Source organism: Amblyomma maculatum, chromosome 1 (genome assembly GCF_055883805.1).
Source record: "Amblyomma maculatum isolate TAMU_Amacu chromosome 1, ASM5588380v1, whole genome shotgun sequence".
NCBI classification, from domain to species: Eukaryota; Metazoa; Arthropoda; class Arachnida; order Ixodida; family Ixodidae; genus Amblyomma; species Amblyomma maculatum.
Genome location: NC_139344.1, coordinates 301,205,285 through 301,229,126, shown reverse-complemented (window position 1 = coordinate 301,229,126; position 23,842 = coordinate 301,205,285). Strand labels below are relative to the sequence as shown.

Below are 23,842 nucleotides of genomic sequence, written 5' to 3'. Positions count from 1 at the left end.
ATGTATTTGGTGCATATGCACTGCATTTACAGTGCAGCAGATAATGTGTACAATAAAAACAATTTGCAATCACTTTGTGAGCACAAGCTGGTTTGGCAATGTGTCGTTTCTGTCCATGTTTTTGCACAGCATCATACACTTTCATACCATCTGGTTATGAACCAGCTACACGCTTACGGTTGTTGATGATCGGGGTTTGCAGATTAACTAGTGCACTGCATACCACCACCACTTTGTCAATGGTTGCGAAGCTCTTGTCGCCATCTCTTCTCACAAAGTTCAGAGGCAACACAGTTTGGAAAATTCTGAACACTTTCAACCTTTGAATTGCCCTTTCAACATGAATCCTCACGCTAAACAGTTTCCTAGACATTGTAACCTCAGCACCTGGTAGCTGGGTGCGATTCTTGGTCAGTGATGGCATCAGCGCCTCGTGTAGCAAACATTTCATTGCATCGAAATCCTCGGTCAACCAGGAAAACGTCCCCTTCCTTCACCTTGTCCAGAAGGCCACTACGTAGAGTGACTTATATGTCAGACGTCCTTCCTCCCTATGCCTTTGACACAAACGTTATGGCTCCTGAAGGCGATATCACGACAAGTAGCTTCACCGTATTATGGTGCTTGTAGGAGGAGCATGTTTGGTTCCTTGCAGCCATAACCGTAGACCTTTGTATGAACATCTCCGTGCATTCAATGATTCCTGTGAGACCGTCAAAGAGAGGGTCCTAACATGCTGCCGGCCGATTGGCTTCAAGTGTTTGTCGTGATGGCCACACAATGAACTGCTTCAGGTTTGCGGTCAGAAAATCCAGCCACGAGTGAAATATGTCACTCACTGTGCTGTTTGAATAGCAAACTGGCACGCCAGGTCTTGGGTAAGGAGGCCCAAGCGTAGCCTCATTAGGACGAGGAATTACTGAGTCTCTGGATCAAGACACACGGTAGACGGTTGCCACGTCGACCGCACTAAGAATGCAGAGAACATGGTTGCAGACACGAACCCTGTGTAAAACTTCACCGTTTTGATTGTCTGCATGACCATATCTTTCGTTATCTCAGCACGGTTTGCTGACTTGTTCTCAAGCTCAAGAACTTTTTCTTTAACACCTGACAGATCCTGCTCTAGGCAAGCCAAACGCTGTCTTAGCATCTCATTTTCTTTGATTAAGTACGACACATCTTGCATGTTGAGCGTGGTTTGTGTCTCCATATTGCACCTCTCTACAATACAGACATTTGCAGTTGCAGATGGGGCAGAGGAGTGTGCAAGTGGTTCTGTATCACTTTTATCTAGCCCAGGGGTGCATTCCAATGCATCAGAATCAAATCCGCTTGGTCCAGGAGCAGATGCGGCAGATGTGCGCGCTTGCTTCAGTGCTTGTTTTCGTTCTGCACGCTGAAATCTGGCTATTTTCTGGACAACGTTCCCTGACGCACGATAAGGAAAGATGGATGGCACGTAGTCTGGATGCGTAGGCTCAGGTGACGGTCGACCTATAAAAAAAAGCAGACATGTTAGAAGTCACAGTATGCTGTAAAATGAAAACAATAATAGCTGTACTGTACAAGACAACGGTAGTGAAGGTAGGAAACAACGTTGTTTTCTCCCTTTTTCATTTGATAGAATTAGATCATTGTACGAGGCAACATAAAGTAAATAAATAAAAATTCTCAAGGCGCTGGAAATCACTAGAACAGAATAAGAAATTGCATACGCGCATAGTCGTTGGCTCTAGCCGCAGTATTTTTCGTTTCTTCACTTTTTTTTTTCTTGAGAAGCCCGCACAGCATGACAAAAGTTAGGCACTGCACTCACGCCTTCATTCTTCCCCCCCCCCCCCCCCCCCCCCCTTTTTTTTTTACCCATAAGAGGCAGGCCAAAACTAATGAAGCTAGAACGATCTGGGTGACTGGTTGCTTGATGTCACTTGTGTGGTTCTCAAATTGGGACAGCACAGTGCGACAAGTTTACGCATCGCAAGGCTTTCTTATGTTTGCTCAACGATTCGCCTAGCTTTGCATTCCATGGAATGGTTGCTTTCAGGGCTTAACGTGTGCTATCAGGCACGTCATACCGGAGGACTATTTGGACCACTATGGGTTGTTAGCGTCCGCAGACATCGAATGATAGGCGGTGTCCTGCGGTGACCGCGAACGAGATCGAACACGCGACCCTGAAAGCAGCAGAATGCCTGAACTACGGCGCCAAATATACGTGCAAACGTTAAAGAAACTCTAAACCAGTTTCACTTTCAGCGAATAAACGTCCGGGCCAGTATCGCAGCATGGTGCGCAGTGCATTACAGTGCAAGCGCGTCTGGCTGGTCCCAAAATAACGAAACGGGACGCTTCGATTTCGGTTCAACACCAAGTGAGCGTAACAACGTCCTGCACGCGCCACACAACCGCAGAAGACAGCGTAGCCTCGTGAGGCTCGAAGTAGCAGTCCCACTGCTAGATACAATCATTAGCGGGGCGAATACGAACGTTATGTCACCCATACCGTTCACGTGCTCCAAAGCAGCGCAAGAGCAGAGTGTGGCACAAGCGGGCAACTCAAAATAGTTCTCACCCTGAACGAAGTGAGCAAAACAAAGATGCGAACTTTTTGTGAGCAGCCATTTGTCCCGCCGTACAGCTGCGATCGAGGCATTTCGTCGCTCCGTGTCTGAAGGGAACCTAAACGCGCGTACTTCCGACAAGGCCGCAGCCTGGTACATCCACGTTGTGACACTTTGGACACTGAAAACATGTTTCGACGAGCAAAAGACCGATACCCGCACGCCGCAAACAACACATAAAAGGCCGCAAGGCTGGATTGGATTGGCACGAATTGATTCGGAAGCCGTCAATGACACAAGCCAACAAGATCGCCCGCAATTATTTGCCTTAATACAAATGTTTACAAGGAAAATAGGATGGAAGACAGTAAGGTACAGTTTAACATGAAAATGAGAATGCGGCGAGCAGATATTTACTGCACATATTTCGTTTCAAGCTAGCGCGGTACTCGCGCACGGTGCGCTAAAACGTTCGGCCCTGTCGCGTTCACCGCTCTACCGCGGAAAGGCGGCGCATGCGCAATGGAAGCCCGGAATCCCGGTTCACGGTGACGGATCGCGATATGCTAAATCTCTCTACTGTCAGAATAAGCGGACGTGCAGAATTGTCAAAGCGTGTGGTCTCTCCACTTTTTCTCGCAGGTGTGCATACCTCGCTAACACACGTCTCAAAACGAAGGTCGTTGTCATCGGCCTGTGACCAGAAAAGTCTCGTAAATTGCCTCTGCCCCAACCTTTTTTTAATGCCAATGCTCAGTTGGTCCGTCGCTTCCAGAGTGAGGCCTATTGAGCCTTAGGAAGAACTGCGAGAAATTCAGCCTATGCATGCGCGCTATCGCTTTCGGGACCCATCATAAGTAGAACATTCGCCCACAATCCACAAGGATTCTGCGACATGCCTACGAAATTGAAATCCGAATCTGAAACGTAGAAGGCGTGATGGCTCAGCGGTTACGCTCGAGTTCTGAATACAAGTGCGAGGGTACTTGTATTCAGCGAAGGAGCCAAGAAGCCAGGCGATGAGTTGGACGCACTTCTTTTTCTTAATCTTTCACAAACGAGCCCGCCACTTCGTCCTCATCATCCTCTGCCGTTTTTTGTCTCGACGTTGCAAACTAGCTGTGACAGACAGAGCAATGAATTAATCGAGTAAGTTTTGTATGCGTAGAGTTCCTGATGCGCTGTGGCATAGGGCAGCCCACAGACGTTTTTCGCAATCACCTTCACCATTACAATGAACATTTCTGAGGACAATAAAAAAAAACGTTTTTGATATCTTTTTAAACTTTGTTCACATATTCTTTTCTACATCAACTTTCAATATCAATAAAAACTTATTGCACAATATTGATGCACTAGTAGTTACGACCAGTCCAATAAGACTCTTCAACAGGAATTTGCTATTGCTGTAGGTCTGACTTCTTGGCCAGTAAGTGAATAAAATGCAAGCAGGATTGAATTTCAGGTTCTAAAAATATGCCCAACAGTAGGGAAAAGATGTCGACCGAAATGAGGACGGTAATGTTCAGATGTTGAGATGCCGGAGCGGCCATGAGCGCGGGGGTGTGCTCACCGCAGACGTTCGTTTGAAGAGGCGGAGCAGTTAGAGCTCGTTCTTGCGTCTTCAGACCGTCAGACTTCGATACATATATTATGGTGAGGCTACCCAAAACTAATAAAAAATAATAGGCCTCTGCCCGTGCCACTAGATATAAATGGCTTATAGTAACTCTCTTGTAGCAGTTCACCGCATCTGCACTGGAGCTTCACTATTCTATCCGCCTGTTTTTCGAACCGCAACCAGACGCCAATAATACGGGGTGAAGTGAGCCCGCTTCACCAGCCTCTGCCGCATGAGAAACTGCTGCGCCAGATGCGATCGGTGGAAAGCATGAATGTGGTGCTGCAGTGGCAAAGCGAGGTATCGAATGCTAAAAAAAAAAGGAAAAAAAAAACTATTGGTAACCGGATGCTCGTGCCTCTCTCAGATGACGGCCTGAAATGGGCCTTTTGCCGCGCGTTCGATCTACTGTTCACACTTCATGCAGGCACGCTAGCCGGGACTGCGTGGAAGAAACTGTACAGGAAAGAAAATAATGCGCGCTGTCGAGTCATTCGAAAAAACGAATGCAGCCCAGAAACACTGCGTTTTAATGAGGCAGTTTTCTATGGCCTTTTACAATTTTTTCATTCTACTAAAATTATTTAGAAGACGTTGCTTGCTGATTGAACGTTATCGTCTTTTTGTGTAATCCGCGTTAAGGTAAAGGTGATTGCGAAAAACGCCTCTGTGTTGCCTGATGCCACAGCGCATCAGGAACTCGACGCGTACAAAACTGATTCTGAATCATTCATTAATGTGTCTGCCACCATCAATTTGCGAAGTGGAGACAAAAAATAACCGAAGAAATATTGTTACAGCTGGAGAATGATGAGGACGAAGTGGCGGGCTCATTTGTGGAAGATTAATAAAAAGAAGTGCGTCGAGCGGGGGGCCCTCGTTGCCTGGCTCCTTGGCTGTTTCTCAATGTAAATACCTTTAGTCCTCTTTTGTAAATATATTTCTCCCTGTTACAATAATATGCAAAAATTTAAAAACTTTGAACAATTAACAAATTCCGTAGAATCTTCAGATCTGCGCGGTGCACTATAATTGGACAAAGGCCTTATCAAAGTGGCCGTAATTACTAGCGCAACAAAATTATGCACGGTGTTTTATTGACTTTGAAAGCTGATGTAGTGTAGAATATGTGGAAAAAGTTTAAACAATGTTAAAACTGTTTTTCTTTTCCTAAAAAAATTTCAATGTCCGCTGTTTTCTGCAAATTAGCGCGATCGTATCTCTCTATCAAATGTCATATAAATATAAGCTTTAGCTGTTTGCGGATAACTATGCTGAGAACATAGTGTGGAATTATTGCTGCTCTACCATGAACCTTTTCTGAAATAAAGGCCTGCAAATTAGGAAAATTTCGTTTCCTGGGCCGATGTTGAGAATTTTTATAAAAACATCTACTCATACCCGAAAAGCGAAAGTTAACTGAATACAAATAAAAACATGTACACATTTAGTCAGATAATTTTCAGCTAGCTAACATGAACATAATTTGTGTAATCTATAACCAAAGTTGGCCAGAACAGACGAGAAGCTCGGAACTCCGCCTCTTCGACATTATTAATCAGTCATCACGCATCAATATATAATATTTTGAAATAAATATAAAAGGTCGAACGACCATCCTCTGTTCGATCACGGGAGGGGAAAGTTGACGCGCGCATTTGTCGATGCACCAACTGTATGGATTTACGGAAGGTTGTGGATGGTAGATGCGGAGGCTTTCTATTTTTTAGAAAATGTTATGCCCGTGGTTGGCTTGAAGAAACAATACATTTGCGAACACACAAAAAACTATTTGTTAGAACTCGACTCGAGTGGTGCGCGCTGGCGGCCGCTAATCGGCGCGGTCCAAAGCCAGGGCTGGCCGGTGAAAGCAGGAAAGGGCTGGATAAAGGAGGAATGGAACGTCGAGATGGTCGTTGGTCCTTCGTTCCCATGCGCAGCCCTTGCGAACACAACACCGCGGCGGGAATCGACGCGCACTGGTTGAACGGTTCATTGTTCTCCCTCGTATACGCGTCTACGCACAAGACACAACAGAAAGCATCCCCAGCTGCGCGGCTGTGCGGCCTGCTCCCGAAGCGTTAATTTCAGAGCTTGTTGAAGACGCTAGAAAACTTGGGACAGCTTCTATACCTTTCTTTAATTTCTTCCCTCATTAATTTTTTTTTCATTGTGCTGTGCATAATTTTCGCTTGCGCCTATATATGTTACATGTGCTCCGGTTTGTGCTTGCTACATATCAGTGAATAGCAGAGCTGTGAAATGTCGCCGGACTACGGATTACAGCAACGGCGGGAAACCATCGGCATTGTAGGACTCAGTGAGAGCCGTCATCTTAGACCGTGAGTATATATCTTTGCAGCATGCCATTGCTTCATAATTGGTTCTATATAATCTCCTACCAGTCCCAAATGTTCTCTTTCCGTATTCTCCTCGAAACAACTGCGCGAAGCATGACTTGAAGAACTAAGCCAATTTTCGTCCGGGTTACATGCAAGCAAGTGCGTGGACTTATTTGCTGGCTGCGTTATGAACAGCATTTGCGCCGAAAATAGAGAAGCCGTGCCTCCATGTTCAAAATAATCTGAAAAAAAAAAAAAAAATATATATATATATATATATATATATATATATATATATTGTCACCAACACACGTAGCAAGCAGCACAACAACCGAGCTGGCCCTTTTTTAATCAAGCGAAAAACTCGAGAGAGACGAGGATGAAGCTTAGCCACGTGCCAAGCCATTCGGCCACTTGGTGGCGCCAGAAGATGGTCAGCGGTGTGGCATTGCCCCCCTTCCAAGGGGCATCGACCCGATGCCGCAAGCGTAGGGGAATAGTCGAAAAGCGGGGCAAGTAATACGGGAAAGTCTCTGGCTCTGGTTTGGATCCTGAATTGGTTTACCGATTGTAATAGGGCTTCATTCTGGCAACGTGAACTATTTCAGATTTCGGCTGCCGAGAGGAGCGTACAGTGCCTTGTGGTAGCACCTCGTAGTTCACCGCGCTGAGGCGGCGGAGCACCTCGTAAGGTCCAAAGTATCGCCGCAGAAGCTTTTCAGAGCGCCCTCGCAACCGTATTGGGCTCCATACCCAGACTTGGTCGCCGGGCGTGTAAGTCACCTCTCGGTGTCGCAGGGTGTAGCGCTGGGCGTCGTGTACTTGTTGGTGCCGAATTCGCTGTCGGGCAAGCTGGCGTGCAGCTTCTGCGTCACGAATAAATTGGTCAGCCCCCACGACAGTGGAGGGAGCAGAATCTGGAAGAAGCATGGCATCCAGCATAGTCAAGGGTTCGCGTCCATGAACCAAATGAAATGGAGTGAAGCGTGTTGTTTCCTGGAGCGCAGTGTTGTATGCGAACGTGATGTACGGCAGAATCCGGTCCCAGTTCCCATGATCATCGTCTACATACATAGAAATCATATCGGCAATTGTCTTGTTAAGCCGCTCAGTCAGTCCATTAGTTTGAGGATGATAGGCTGTTGTCTTGCGATGGGTGGTGCCACTGAGTCGAAGTACCTCACTCGTGAGTGCCGACGTAAACGAGGTTCCTCTGTCAGTTAAGACGACTGTTGGCGCACCATGACGGAGTACAATGCTGTGAATGAAGAAATGCGCAACTTCATCTGCGGTACCACGTGGAATGGCCTTGGTCTCACAGTAGCGGCTAAGGTAGTCAGTGGCAACCGCTATATACCTGTTACCCATGGAGGACTTCGGAAATGGGCCCAGTAAGTCCATGCCGACCTGTTGAAACGGGAATTTCGGGGGATCGATAGGCTGTAAGAGCCCAGCTGGTTTAATGGGTGGTGTTTTCCGCCGCTGGCACTCACGGCAGGTACGGACGTAGCGGTGCACAATGGCAGCTAGCCTGGGCCAGTAGTACTTTCGGCGTATCCGTGCCAATGTGCGAGAAAACCCGAGATGGCCGGAAGAAAGGTCATCGTGGCACGCACGAAGAACTTCGTCATGTAGCGTTGTGGGTACTACAAGCAGATAAGCAGTTTCTGTTGGACCGTAGTTCTTCTTGTAGAGCACACCATCACGCAGGCAAAATGACGACAGTCCGCGCCTGAAGAGCTGAGGAGGAGATGACACGGTTCCTTCGAGGTATTCAATAAGGGGTAAAAGTTCAGAGTCAGCCCGCTGCTTTCGGGATAAGGTGGACGTCGCGATAACACCAAGGAAAACGGAATCGTCGTCGGAGCCGTCCGCGTGGCAGGGAGTAGGGGCGCGGGACAGACAGTCAGCATCACTGTGTTTTTTGCCGGACTTGTGCACGATTGTAACGTCAAATTCTTGCAACCGAAGGCTCCATCGAGCAAGCCGACCCGATGGATCTTTCAGGTTTGCCAGCCAACACAGAGAGTGATGGTCGCTCACGACACGAAACGGACGACCATACAAATACGGACGAAATTTTATGACTGCCCACACAACAGCGAGGCACTCCTTTTCGGTAGTTGAATAATTAACTTCGGAACGGGACAAAGTGCGACTGGCGTAAGCGATGACACGTTCTACACCGTCCTGCCACTGAACAAGGACCGCACCGAGGCCAACGTTACTGGCATCCGTGTGCAGTTCCGTGTCGGCCTCTTCGTCGAAGTGGCCAAGTATTGGCGTACATTGGAGACGGGACTTGAGTTCCGTGAAAGCGTTTTCCTGGTCGTGGCCCCAAAAGAACGGCTCGGCGTCTTTTGTCAGGCGGGTCAGAGGCTCAGCGATCTTGGAGAAATTGTTAACAAAGCGACGATAGTACGCGCAGAGGCCGAGAAATCGACGCAAGCTTCGTTTATCCGCTGGTCTGGGGAATGAAGAGACAGCGGCCGTCTTCTCTGGGTCTGGGCTAACACCTCGAGCACTGACAATGTGGCCGAGAAATTTCAGCTCGTTAAAAGCAAAGTGGCATTTTTCGGGTTTTAGAGAGAGACCGGCAGATAGGATGGCCTCGAAGACAGCGCGCAAACGTTTCAGGTGCTCGTCGAACGTGTCCGAGAAAATCACAACGTCGTCGAGATATACGAGGCATGACTGCCACTTCAGACCAGAGAGTACAGTGTCCATCATTCGCTGAAATGTGGCAGGGGCCGAACACAGGCCAAACGGGAGCACTTTAAATTCATACAAACCGTCTGGCGTAATAAAAGCGGTCTTCTCACGGTCTCGCTCGTCAACCTCTATTTGCCAATACCCACTGCGGAGGTCAAGGGACGAAAAGTAAGTGGCATGGCGAAGGCGATCGAGGGAATCGTCTATGCGTGGCAGGGGGTACACATCCTTTTTCGTGACGTTGTTGAGGCGTCTGTAATCCACGCAAAACCTCAAGGTTCTATCCTTCTTTGCCACGAGGACAACAGGCGAAGACCAGGGGCTCGTCGACGGTTGGATAACGTCGTCCTGGAGCATTTCTGTTACTTGGCGGCGGATGGCATCACGTTCTTTTGAAGACACCCGGTAAGGACGCTGACATAGTGGACGTTGGTCATCGGCAACTATAATTCGGTGCTTCGTTAGTGGCGTCTGTCGGACCTTGGAGGTTGATGCAAAACAATCTCGGAACGAATTGACAAGATTATCTATGCAGCGTTTCTCACTGGGCGAGAGGTGCGCGTTCACATCAGTCTGAATGGCTGTAGGCGTCGCATTGTCGGGGTCTGACGTGTTGGTTAAAGCGTACTGGCCTGTACATTCTCCAAGTTCTTCAAAATAAGCGACCGCCGTGTTCGCCGTCAAATGTTGGGGTTCACATGTGAAGTTTGTCACTAGCACGTTGGCTTGGCCACGGACAAGTTCGACAAGGCCCCGAGCTACACAAACTTGTCGAGTTAGAAGCAGTGACATGTTAGCTTCAGCAATGCCACTCGTGCCGGTGCTATGATCACATTCGACTGTGACGAACTTGCTCGCACGCGGAGGGATCGTTATGTGGTCGTCACAGACATGCAACATCGTTTTCCGGAAGTCCGTGTTGCTATCAACGGCTCGCTTCGTTGAAAACGATACCATGAGCTGCTCCCGAAGGTCTATAACCACACCATACTCTTGAAGAAAATCCATGCCGAGAATCAGATCTTTGCAGCACTCTTGTAATACGGCAAATGTGCCAGTGAAAGTAAAACCGCAGATCTCTATGCGGCAAGTGCACATGCCAATCGGCGTCATTACATGACCACCGGCGGTACGCATCATTGGCCCAGACCAAGGCGTCAGAACCTTACGGAGTGCCGTGGCTAGCTGGCTGCTCATGACGGAGAAATCGGCGCCGGTATCCACAAGTGCGGTCACATCACAGTTGTCGGCGGTTACAAAAATTTCCCCATGAAACAATGCGTTCGCAGCACGTCGGTAAGTTCATCGGATCGGGTCGTCGCCGCTCGGGCCGTCGCGTCAAATCGTCGGGTGGAGGCTGTTTAATCTGAAACGTAGCGGCGGCCCCACCCCCGGAGGTCGCCGTGTTTAGTTTTCCCGGTGAGGGGACGTGCCTCTGAATTGCCCAGAGGAAGAGTACCGAGTGGGCGAAGCAAAACGCTTCGGAGATGTCGATCGCGACCGCCGTTGTGGTGACGTTGGCTGCATCTCGTTAGCAGCCAGGTACTCCTCAATCTCCTGTGGTCTTTCGCCATAGCGGGGTCGAGGCGCGTTTGGTGGAAATCCTCTCAAGCCTATTCTCCGGTATGGGCAATTGCGAAGAATGTGACCAGGTTCGCCGCAGTGATAACAGAGCGGTCGTCTGTTGGGCGTGCGCCACAAGTGCGCCTTGCTGATAGCGGGACGCTGGTATTGCTGTGGCTCGACGGGGCGCAGATCTTGTTGCTGCTCGACGGGGCGCATGTAGCGAGGCGGTGGTCCGACAACGGGACGGAATGGATTTGGCTCGGGAGCAGGTCGACGTAAGACATCACTATAAGTCATGATGCATGGCTCCGGTTGTGGTGCTGGTGGTGGTGGTGGCTGCACCGCTCGCCGAATTTCATCACGGATGACGTCCACGGTAGAATAATTATTTGCAGAGGGAGCATTCAAGTGGAGGTTTTTCAGCTCTTCGCGGACAATGCTCCTCACAAGCTCCCGCAATGCCTCGTCGCTGGCTGCTGGCACGGACGCACAGCAGGGTGTGGCCGCTACGCTTGCCTGGCGGCCGTATTGGGTACTCCGTTCCTGCAGGGAACGTTCCATGCTGGTAGCCTCTCTCGCGAAATCTGCGACAGTTCTTGGGGGGTCGCGAATGAGGCCAGCGAACAACTGCTCCTTCACCCCGCGCATGAGGTGCCGTACCTTCGTTGCCTCAGGCATGGTAGGGTCGGCCCGATTGAAAAGCCGCATCATGTCCTCGACAAACATGGCCACACTCTCATTTGACTGTTGAGACCTTGAACGAATTGCAATCTCTGCATTTTCTTTGCGTGCACTCGAGCTGAATGTTGTAAGTAACTCACGGCGAAAGGCTGCCCAGTTGACAAAGGATGCCTCGTGGTTCTCGAACCACGTCTTGGCCGAGTCTTGCAGCGCGAAGTACACATTCATTAGCTTCCGCTCGTCGTCCCATTGGTTAAATGCAGCCACGCGGTCAAAACTGGCCAACCAGTCTTCCACATCCTCTAACCGGTCACCATGAAATGATGGCGGTGATCGCGGTGCGAGAAGGACGAACGGTGGGGCGTTGCTGGAAGGCTGGCTTGTCTGGCTGCTCGTCGTGGATGTCATGGTTCGTAGAGGGGTGGACAGCGGATCAAACTCAGGTTGTAGGCCTCGCAGGCGACGGCTGGTTTTATGGACAGGAGTCGCGTCCACGCGTTGATGTGCAGCGTCACTGACGTCTTCGGGGGCAACGTACATGGGATCTTACCCCGCACCTCCACCAAATGTCACCAACACACGTAGCAAGCAGCACAACAACCGAGCTGGCCCTTTTTTAATCAAGCGAAAAACTCGAGAGAGACGAGGATGAAGCTTAGCCACGTGGCAAGCCATTCGGCCACTTGGTGGCGCCAGAAGATGGTCAGCGGTGTGGCAATATATATATATATATATATATATATATATATATATATATATATATATATATATATATATATATATATTGTGACAGAAGGCCAGGTCGAGACGCCAAAGTCGTGACGGCAGGCAAGGTATGCCGTGTCAGCGTTTTAATCTCATGGTGAACCCAGGCGCGTGCTCGAGCCGGCGCCGCGGGACGATGACGATGGTATGTACAAAAGAAAGACGATTATGCTATGTACAAATGAAAGAAGATCCGTGGAAGGCTCACACAATCTTCCCGGGGAGTCGGAAGCGGCCAGCCTGGCCGCTCCTAACCAACCGATGCACCGCGGCGCACAAACGGCTTTAAGCGGGAGACATGAACAATTTCAGTCCTACGGTGGCGTCGATCGGCTGGGGGATCAACAGGTGTGACTTGGTAGTTCACGGGAGAAGTTTGGTTTATGATATTGTAGGGACCAAGATAGCGACGCTGAAATTTATCGCTAAGGCCCGGGGCGCGCAGTGGTGTGTAAAGCAGGACTTCGTCACCGGGAAGAAAATAGACCGCACGATGCGTAGAATCGTAGCGACTCTTGCGGTCTTCCTGGCGCGCTTCTGTGTTGAGGCGGGCAAGATGACGGCATCTGGCCACACGGGATAAGAACTGGTCTGCTACTGATGAGGAGTAGTCGGGCGTAGAGAAGAAGGAAGTGTCGAGCATTGTAGTGGGAGGACGGCCAAAAACAAGGAAAAACGGAGAGTAACCGGTAGTCCGCTACACTGCTGTATTATAGGCGAATGTGACGAATGGTAGAATAGGGTCCCAATTTCGGTGATCCGGTGTGATGTACATGGATATCATATCGGATAGAGTGCGATGAAATCGCTCAGTCAGACCGTTAGTCTGGGGAGGGTAGCTTGAGGTTGTCTTATGAAGAGTGGATGACGCATGAAGAACTTCGGCAACGACTGTCGATAAGAAGGCCGTCCCACGGTCACTTAGACGCACCCGAGGAGCGCCATGACGCAGGAGAATTGATCGCAAAAAAAAAATTAGCTACCTCTTCGGGGGAACCAGTTGGTACAGGGGCTGTCTCAGCGTAGCGTGTAAGGTGGTCGACAGCTGTTATAATCCAATGATTACCCCCATCGGAGAGAGGTAGGGGACCATATAAGTCGATGCCGACTACGTCGAATGGCGTGGCGGGACATGGAAGAGGCTGTAGGAGGCCAGCGGGCGAAGAAGTCAGCCGCTTTCGGTGTTGGCACAGATGGCAGGAAGCGACGTATTTAGCTGCGGTAGAAGATAGGCCAGGTCAAAAGAATCGTCTTTCCACGCGGTCATATGTTTTGTCAAAACCAAGGTGACCTGCAGTAGCGTCATCGTGGAAAGCCGCCAGTATACGTAGGCGAAGTGCACGCGGCGCGACTGGGAGCCAACGAGTTCCATCAGGGCAATACACGTAGCGGCGTAGTACGCCATCTTCGAGTTTGAAATTGCGAAGCTGTCGGCAAAGCCTAGCATTGGGCGGGTTCGAAGCGCCGATAAGGCGGTCGATGATGGGCCGGCAGTAGGCATCAGCTAATTGCTGCGAGCGGAGTGCGTGTTTGTGCTCAGAATCGTCAAAAGAAACTGTTGTGATATGCGTCGGGGGAAGAGATGGTCGGCTGTGGTCAGAGGTGGAAACTCGTTGCGAAGAAAAACAGCAGGCTGATTCCGTAAGTGGGCAGAGAGAAAGAGCGTCAGCGTCTTGGTGTTGGCGACCCGATTTATAAACGACGTCGGAATTGTATTCTTGCAGGCGTAGAATCTAGCGGCCAAGTCGACCTGTCAAATTTTTCAGTGAAGACAACCAGCAAAGAGCATGGTGATCGGTCACAACTGTGAAGTGCCGACCATAGAGGTAGGGGCGAAACTTTTGAACAGCCCAGACGAAGGCAAGACATTCCTGCTCGGTAATGGTGTAGTTTTTCTCAGCTGGAGTCAAGGTCCGACTGGTGAAGGCAATGACTTTCTCACGCGAAGTTGCATCGCGCTGCAGAAGGACAGCGCCAAGACCGTGACCACTGGCATCAGTGTGCAGGATGGTAGGAGCGCTGTCGCTGAAGTGGCCAAGAACGGGATCTGATGTGAGGGCGTGCTTTAGGTCGGTAAAAGCAGTGTTGCACTGTTCAGTCCACACGAAAGAGCTGCGCGCTTTAAGTAGTTCAGGAAGTGGCGCAGCAATAGTTGCAAAATGCCTTATGAAACGCCGGATATATGACGCCAGGCCGAGGAAACTGCGCAAATCTGCAGTCCGTTGCGGACGAGGAAAGTTCAAGACCGCGCTGATTTTATCTGAGTCTGGACGAATGCCGTCACGGCTAACCAGATGTCCCAATATTTTAATTTCCTTCTGTGCAAAGTGGCACTTCTTGGTGTTGAGCTGAAGGCCCGCTGAAGAAAGACACGTCAGGACTTCATTCAGGCGCGTGAGATAGTCGTTAAAAGTTGCCGAAAAGATAACAATGTCGTCCAAGTAACATAAACAGGTTCTCCATTTTAGGCCACGAAGTACCGCATCAATCATTCTTTCAAATATCGCTGGTGCGTTACATAGGCCGAAGGGCATAACATTAAACTCGTAAAGTCCATCAGGAGTTGCGAAAGCGGTTTTTTCTTTGTCGCCCTCATGCATTGGTATTTGCCAATAACCTGAGCGGAGATCCAAGGTCGAGAAATATTCGGCACCTTGGAGAGAGTCAAGGGCGTCATCTATTCGCGGCATCGGGTAGACATCTTTACGATTAATTTTGTTTAGTGCGCGATAATTAACACAAAATCGTACCGATCCGTCCTTTTTTTAACTAATACTACTGGGGAGGACCATGGGCTTGTTGATGGACGAATAATATCGCGACGGAGCATGTCATTCACATTTTCTTCGATTACTTTTCGTTCCGAGAGAGAAGCCCGATAAGGTCGTCGGCGTACGATCGAGTTACCTTCAGTAATGATGCGGTGGTGTGCAACACTAGTCCGTCCCAGTGGAGGGGAAGTGGCATCAAAAATGGCTTGATGGGCTTGAAGCAATTCCAGCAATTCTTTGCGTTGGTGCGGCATGAGGTCCGGACTGATTGTCGTCGACAGCATCGGAAGAGAGAAGTGCGATGAATCACGTTGCTGAGGTAGCGGGGCGGTGAGCACCATCATGGACTTAGGGTGAGCATCCACCATGTATGGCAGGGAAGTTCCTTTAGTCAACACGAGAGATTCACGGGATGTTTTCGTGGCAGCTACTATCGCTGAGCCGCTGCGGAATCGTACAAGACTTGATGGGAAGGCGATTCCACGTGCTAGATGACGATGAGATGGTGCGATAAGTACATCTTCGTCAGTGATGTGTTCCGAAACAACGGTAGCAAGTTTTTCACACTGTGGAGGCAATACCCCAGACGGCCATAGACGTCCGACGGTCGACCGACGGACGTCCGTTCTCAGACCTTCGGACATCCGACGGAAGTCCGGTGATGTTCGATATACGTACAGCGGACGTCCGTTGGACTATCGTTCGTGGATCCGGATCGCGTCCCACGGACGTCCGACGGGCAGCCGGAGGCGGACATTCGGACGTTTCCCGGAACATGCTTGCAGGGCCCGCTATTCGTGTAAAAACTTGCCAATAACATTCGTGTAAAGCTCAGAAAGCATGTGCCATGGAAATTTCAGTCACATACTAGTGCTCAATGCCTTTGTCGTGAGAGTAAAGCAGACAATAGAATATGCAACAGGTTCAAGTTTCCTGTTGTCTGCTTTACTTTCACACACAAAGCACTGAACAGTAGTGTGCAATTAAAACTTCCATCAAAGAGGCACATATGCTAGCTGAGCTTTACACAAATGCACCATTCCTGAAAACATGCTAAGTGCATAGGCATACCAGCATGCGAGGTTGTAAAAAAAGCATTTTTTTTTCCTTTATTGCAAAAACTGCATGCATAAATAGTCTACACTAAAAAAATATCGATGTTAAGGAATGGCATGGTAAAATGCAGGCCAACTGGAGTATTAAGAATCTACTTGAATCATGTTTTTTAATTATCCTTGGCCGTGACAGCTCTTCCCTTGGGGAGGTGGTGGAGGAAAAGGTATTTATTGAAACCTAATATTTCGGAATTAGCGAGATGATCGAGTTCTGTGTGGGCGGCCTCCGCAGGCCGGGATTCCAGGAGCAGTTACTATCCTGTGCATTTGCTCGATCAGCTGTTGCTAGTCTTTCAGGCCTAAGATGGAAAGAGCAGGCTGGGCTCCTCCTGCAATAGAAGGGAAAATGAAATTCAAGTTATCTGTGCTGAACTTTGATTACACATCTCCAAGGGCAACTGCCAGTTTCTCTCAATTGCTTTTTCCAGATGGCACTGTACGCATGCATCTCCATTCAGAACTGTCACATACTATATAGAAAGGTCATATAAGTGCAGCAAAACCCAACCAGAATAACAAAAGATACAAACGTAGTTTGACCAGAACCTGGCATTCAGTAGTTTAATGTTTTTATGTCGTCTCTTTGAACATGCCACTCTGAACAAACATGGCATGTTATGCTTGCTGCTATGCGCCCTCAGCAATGCCCAAGACATGGAGTGCACATGCAGAGAAACTAAGCATAAAGGATGCTGTATATGAACATAAAGCACAGCCAGAGCATTGCAGTATTACACAGGTACGCATTGGCGGCAGAAACCTGCATTTTGAGCGGTTTAACAGGCAGATTTCTAAAGTCATTGTTCCTGCTCTGAAAAAAAGTGATCAATAATAACATCATTTAAAATTGTTACCTTTTTGTTCTGTAAACTGCACATTTCGCTGGTTTCCATGTACCCTCTACTGAAGACATTCCCTGGGCGTGTCGGGGGTATATCGACATCAACATCTAGGCTACAAGCGTCTAGAAAGCGTCTCCTTAGAGCAGCTGCGACGAATTAACTTATCTGATAACATGCAAGTTGCTGCAGCAGAATAAAGATAGACATTTGACATGTGGCTAAAGCTCAATGTGGAAGCATAGCCCGCCGCAGTGATTGCGCAGTGTTCATGCTTCTACAAGAGTTAAAAGTAAAGTTATTTGTTTACCCTCAGCGCTATATGTGACATTACAATAGCAAGGCTTATAGTTACACAAACACAAAAAGCTGATAACCACAAGCTCCTGATGTATTATCGGCAGCATGCAGCATGGATGTATGTCATGGATTTCTCAACTACGCACAACAAATTACAAAAAAATAATGGTATTTATAAATGCAGTCAGCTGTTCACAAGAAACACTGTAGCTTTTTTATGGGGAAGGTAGTGGGCGCCAAAGAAACTGCCCCTGTAAAGGCGCCTAATTTGCCCCTATGTAATATCGGGGACAAGTGTGTGGACTACACAAACTGCAATCAAAGCACATAACTTTCACATCGACCAGGAAACTCGGACCATACTTGTCGATGTGAAAGTTGAACGTTAGTTCTTTCATGTGTGCAAGAGAAATAAGGTCACAATTCGTTTACATCGCGATTCTAGTCCAAAATCTACAGACATACTGTCCAGACTTTCGCCCCCGCAGTATAAGCCACCACTTGGGTAAGAGATTAGTAAAAGAAGTGTATAAAAGACATTAGTGCTGTTGGACAGCCATAGCTATAAAAATGGTATCGACATTGGAGTACTACCTTAAGGCGGAGCCTAGGGCATTACATAAGCAAGAGTTAGTGTCCGCTGATCCTCATTTGAACGAACAAAAAGAGGGGGGGGGGGGGGAGAAATCTACCTCAATTACATGTTTTGAGTGACACCAAGCCGCAGTAAGTATTAAAGATATCACACAGTTTTGTGGAAGATTTGGGAGCGCTTTGCAGCTTTCTTACAGGATTGGACAAAAGAGCTCACCATCTTCAGAAAGGCACATTATATAAAAATGAAAATAGTGAATTTACTGCATCTGGCCACAACAACTTGCACACGGAGAGGAAGATGAACTGAAAATTTTATACATGAATGTACGTATTTACAACAGGTGAAACAATGACCATGATCTATGCCGAAGAGTAAAGAGATCAAAATCTAGCTCAGAACGAGTTCTCCAGGCCGCGGGGCCGTTTCATTAACTTCGGGACTCCGCCCACATTTCTTCTCCCCGATGACAACGAACTCACACATGACTGGCTAACAAACATTTTGGCATGTCTTTCCACTTTCATAAGTTCTTCACCCTCTCCCTAATACAAGCAATGCAAAAGGGACAACAAATTCGTTTCACAACAAACGGAATTTAGAGAATGGACCTCGAAATGATTGGCTCACTAGGTCACATGCCAAACTCTCTCCCCTAGGAAAAAAAAAGAAAATAAATAATTAGAACCCATCAAAACGGTGTCCCACGTGCGCAACAATTGCCCAAAGCTTGCATCCTTGGTGGCTCCTTTTACAGGGCAATTATTGCAATTATTGGCGTCCGAGTCAGCACCATTGCGGACCACATCAGAAGAGCCAACCCACATCATACCGTCACTGTTACACACTTGCCCTTTTTCAACGCCGCTATCTCCCACCATTGTTAACATCCAGGGTTGGAATCCTCAACGAGACCCCACTCAGCGCGCCGGCACTGAATAATTGTCACTTTTATGGGCTCCCCAACAAGGAAGAGGGCCTTACACCCTTCAACCTGACAGTGTTTTTTCTTTGAACGATAAGCAGTTCTTCCAAAAGAGGTGCTCGTTTCAAAGCTGTGCTGCCTCCGGGTGATGGGTCCAGTCAGCGTACTAAGGCTCCCTTAGTACGCTTAGTACTAAGAACCCCTTAGTTGTATACTGTTCGTAAAGCTCCTTAAATAAAAATGAGCCCAATACATGACACAGCAACGAGAACAAACTGCCTGTCCCCGCGTCTTCGAGTGCGACAGCAAAGTCCTCGGAAGAGGGGACTTCTTTCCCTCTCTGCCTACGTTTCCGTTAAGCACTGTAGCTGCTGTAGCTGCCTATCTGTGCGCGTCTCTCCGCCTCCTGTCCGAGGGCAAGTGGGAGACGGCCGCAGCTGGGCATTGACCAGGTGACCCAAAAAGAGCAGACTAATAATGGTGCCTAGCATACCCACCGATCCCTTACAGAAATCATTAAAGAAATGAAAGCTACACATCAGATAACGCTACAATGTTTCTAAGTACAAAGTCGACAACTCCAAGTCATATAAATATATGTACATCTCCGCACATTAACTAGACAGAAACAGTGCAGAGTAAACTTGTAATTCAGTGTCTAGCAACACTATTAAAAGGGGATAAAGGCCACGGGGGGCTACGATTATTAGTACCGTTTTGCCTTTAAACTACAATAACATACTTGTTGCAAGCTTAAAATCAAAGATTCACGCCTGTCCCACCCACAGCAATGGAACACACATCTGACTCAAGTCTGTAGAGAAAGAGCAAGCTAGACTATTGCAGACGCACCCTTGGTTATTTTTCTGGCATTTCTGAGGGTGAAGAATCTGACTTGTCAGTAGCATGTATATGAATAAGAACCCTATGACAGTAAATGCATCAGATTTTCTGGAGTGGCTTTTCTTTGCTGACCACATATGAGGTGAGCTATAATTTATCCAACTTGGCCTAGGTTTATTCTATGAATAACAAAGCTATAGCAGGTACACAGTCGTCCACTCAGGCTGAACATGCGAGTGCGTGGCATCCACTTTTTGAGATGCCACTGCATCCATCGCAGCTGCACACCGTAGCGAAGAGGCTGACAGCGTGAAGTACCAGCCTCTAGTCCCTCTACCACCACTGGGGTCCCAAACTAGGGACCCCTTGTTTTTGTCAGGACAGGCCCCCTCAGGGTCAGCTAGTAACCTCCTGTATTTGTATCTGATGACAATGTTTTCCACCACCACCCACAATGCGCAGCTGCGCATCATAGCAGATGTGAAGCAACAGCTCCTGGTCCTTCTATGCATAAGCCACTTTGCCTTGATGCATGCCTGCGCACCATAGTAAAGAGGCAGACGACATGACGCAGCAGCTCATGGTACCTTTACACATGAGCCCCCTTATTGTACTTCGATACGCACCATAGCAAATATACAGACTACGCCACACAGCAGCTCCTGGTCCCTCTATGCATAAGCCATTTTGCCTCAATACGCACCTGCGTACCTCAGTGAAGAGGCAGACGTAAAGCTGCAGCTCCTGGGCCCTCCATGCACAAGCCACTTAGCATCAATGCAAGGCTGTGCACTGTAGTAAAGAGGCGAAGGACGTTAAGCAGCAGCTCCTGGTCCCTCTACACATCAGCCATTTTGCCTCAATGCGCATCTGCACACCGTAACAAACAGCCAGATGTGACAAAGAAGCTCCTGGTTTCTCTGCAAATAAACCACTTTGCCTCAATGCACGTCTGCACACCGGAGCAAAGAGGCAGATGACGTGAAGCTGGAGCGGCTGGTCCCTCTACGCACAAGCCACTTAGCCTTGATGCATGGCTGTGACGGATGCAATGCTATTTTGCAAACTGCATGCCACACATTCCCATTCAAGCTAAGAGTGGACGACTGTGTCCAATGACAAAAAGTAACATGGTGGACAATGTAAAAAGAATTTGCTGCATAAAGTTTGTTGAAACCAGTTCTACATCCTACATGTAAACAAGCTAAAACCTTAATGTCGAAGGGATGTCCTGTGTGTTTAAAATCATCACGCTCAAACAACTTCAACACTGACAATCATGATTCAATATTAATAATATAGATAATGATACAATACTCACTTTTAGCCATACCAAAGAAATGAGAATGCAAAGGGATGTTGCTGCTTTTCCCCTGTGGATGACAGTTTTCCATGTTCAAAGTGCTGCTTCCTGTTGGCCTACGAAATTGGCTACAGCAAATGGCATCTGAAAAATTTTTGGAAGCCTCATGCTAGTCTTCAACGAGAAAAGCATTGCCATACAGAAGCAGAACACAAATACTTTTACAATACATTAACAGCACCAACTGCGGTGCTGTTTTTAGGATGACTAGGTAGAGGTTTTGCTGTAGCAAGCCAAATGTTAGCCTTCAATCAGGAAAGCATTCCCATACAGAAACAGAACACAAAATCTTTTACAACACATTAAAAGCATCAATTGCACAAATGCTTGTAAGATCACCAGGTACAGGTTTCTGCTATAGCCCACATCATGTGACCAGCGGTTATCAGAAGCCTTGTATGTGAGCATGATGCCCTAGATTCAATTTATGGCTATCACTGTATTAACAAGCATGGGTTTAAAGCTACTTTAATATGATAATCTAAGAACATGGTAAGAGCTTTCAGTGCGACACATAAGCTCAGTATCATGCACTATAAGGTGCTGCATGGCTCTAGTGCAGCTTTGGCATTATCTCGCTGTGAAGTTCTGAGGAGCCTTTGAATATCTGTAAGGACAAAGCAACAACAATTTTGTTTTCATCTCACTTTCGCTCAACTCGTTTTTGTTTTCTTTTTTGAGCCCGCGGCTTGCATGGCCTCCCAGTACGCCTGTTTTGCATAAAAGAAGGCGTTGCAGGCACCAGAGCTCACAGCCCAACTGTATCGCGGCGGCGGTATGTCAAATTCGTGCCAGAACAGCGCAGAACAACGGGTCAAGAAAAAGACAAGTGCTGACTTTTTTTTTTCTCTCATCTCCTTGTCCGGTTGTTCTGCGCGGTTCGGTCCCACATGCATAACCAACATGCGCAAGGTGCTGTCCTGGTTTATCAAAGCTGAAGGAGAGTACTAAACCTTTAGTTATTTAGTAGCTACAGCCGTTTCTTCTAGAAACTGTAGTTGCCGTAAAGCTCGAGAGAGAAAGATCAGCGGCTGTCCATTAAAAAAAAAAAAAAAACTCGCGACGTTTTCACAAGTGTAGGCATGTCGCACGATAGGCTCGAGGAGTGCAAAAGTTTTCTCGTATAGATTTTACAACTCAGCACGTTGCGCATGGTTAACAAATTAACTCCTTTAAAGCTCGGGCAGGCACTGCTTTATCAGAGACAGAGAGGTTGCGCTGCTTACTGGCGCAGCGTCCATTAATGCCGAAAAGATGGCCCTCAGACTTGAGGCTGCACTTTAGTTAGTCGGCGCGGAGCCATCCTGTCAGTCTCGCCTAAAACACTCGACCGTTCGGCTCTTACGCAAAAGCTCACCACTATCGGTGCATCGAAAAGTTCAACTAAAGAAACAAAAGTTCGGCGAAATACTTACTTTGGAATTAGCGGGTGAACAAAGTGTGCCAGCCGCACCAAGCCACAGCAAAAACAATGCTAGCAGTGCATTACAGCCGTAGGTATTTGTAACTGCGCAGAAAATGCAGAACACGGAAACGTGAAGCCATCTTCCATGACTAAACTTCAACTTGTCAGGTGGATTGGATTGGCTCAATTCAGATTTTTTTGAGGATAGGTTCGGTTTCGTTCTATTTGAGCTTGCTGCTTGCTGCGTCTATTCAGCCACTGCACTGCCAGATTTTAATTTCGTGGTGAGGGGCCATGATGTCCTTGGACTGTTGCTGCGGTGGCAGCTGAGGGAGGGCGTTGCCGGCTACCGGGGGAAGCCTTGCTTCTATGTTCGTTAGTCATTCCATAATTTGCTGGAAGCAAGTCATTGTTTGTTCTCTGACCATGACGAATTCCGCCGTAAGATTATCTACCTGCTCGGTTAGTTTGTCAACTCTAGCAGAAACTGCATCTATTCTGCCATCTTGAGCTCCTGCCCGCTTCATGAGTACATTTATGTCCAACCTAAGCTTGCTGTAAGTCGGGGTCGATGCTTCCTCACTCGAATTTTCTGCCACCTTTTTGGGCTTGCTGTCTTCTGTGTTTTCCTTTCTGGGTAGAGGTCTTTTCGCGGGAACTCGGGTGCCCGTGTCCATTGATTTTTCGCTATGTGCCATTTCGTTAGTATTACATGGAGACGATTGACTAGTGCTTTGTGAATTCTGAATAGGTGACTTGTCGAGTACCCTCTGCATTTTCGTGTTATCAATAATAAGTTTCCTCATTTCTGCCAATTCCTTCTTTATGGTTTCATGCTCTCTGTCCCTATTAGCGAGTTGTTCTACCAGTTCCTTCTCTCGAGCCGTTTCCCAAGGGGAGGTCTTAACTGGCCAGCTCACCTTTTTGTTTGTGTCTCCATTCTTGCTTAGACTCTTTCCTTTGACTTGGTCAGGACCTGAGCCGACGACTCCGTCTCCTGTCCCCGGCAGTGGTGGAAAGGAGTTAGACCTACTTCTCTCCCAGTAGCCTTTGCGGTTGTCGTTGACCCGCGATCGTGGCTGGTGTGCAGAGTCATGTTGCCCTAGGTCGTTCTTGGGTTTGTGGGGCCGTGTCTTGAGCAGCCTATACTTGCAATTCCTACTGCTGGTGTTGTGCATCCCCCCACATACAGTGCATTCGGGCTTGCACGTCGGTAGTTCTCCATCCGTTGGCGCCGGGTGGTTTTCGCCCCATCTGCGGCAACGCTCTAGCCGTGGCTTGTAGCACACATCCGTCCTGTGCCCCGTCTTTCTACAGTTGTAACATGTCTCCACCCGCTCTCGGTACGGGTAGACGGTGAACACTGATCCCCAGTAGAAAACTTGCCTTGGGAGCCTTTCCTCTCCAAAGGTGATCAGGATAGATCTTGACTTGC

The 23,842-nt window shown here is 48.1% G+C and overlaps 1 long non-coding RNA gene and 1 pseudogene across 1 annotated transcript; both read right to left on the bottom strand.

Annotated features, from left to right (window-relative positions):
* Window positions 1–916, bottom strand: LOC146206926 (uncharacterized; annotated as a pseudogene).
* A 15,374-nt stretch (window positions 917–16,290) lies between these two features.
* On the bottom strand, window positions 16,291–21,082 carry LOC146206925 (uncharacterized). Its single transcript, XR_014704679.1, has 2 exons — window positions 20,961–21,082; window positions 16,291–16,466 (listed from the first exon to the last, which is right to left on the bottom strand). It is a non-coding gene; the product is annotated as an uncharacterized LOC146206925 (long non-coding RNA).
* Between the last annotated feature and the right edge of the window lie 2,760 nt (window positions 21,083–23,842).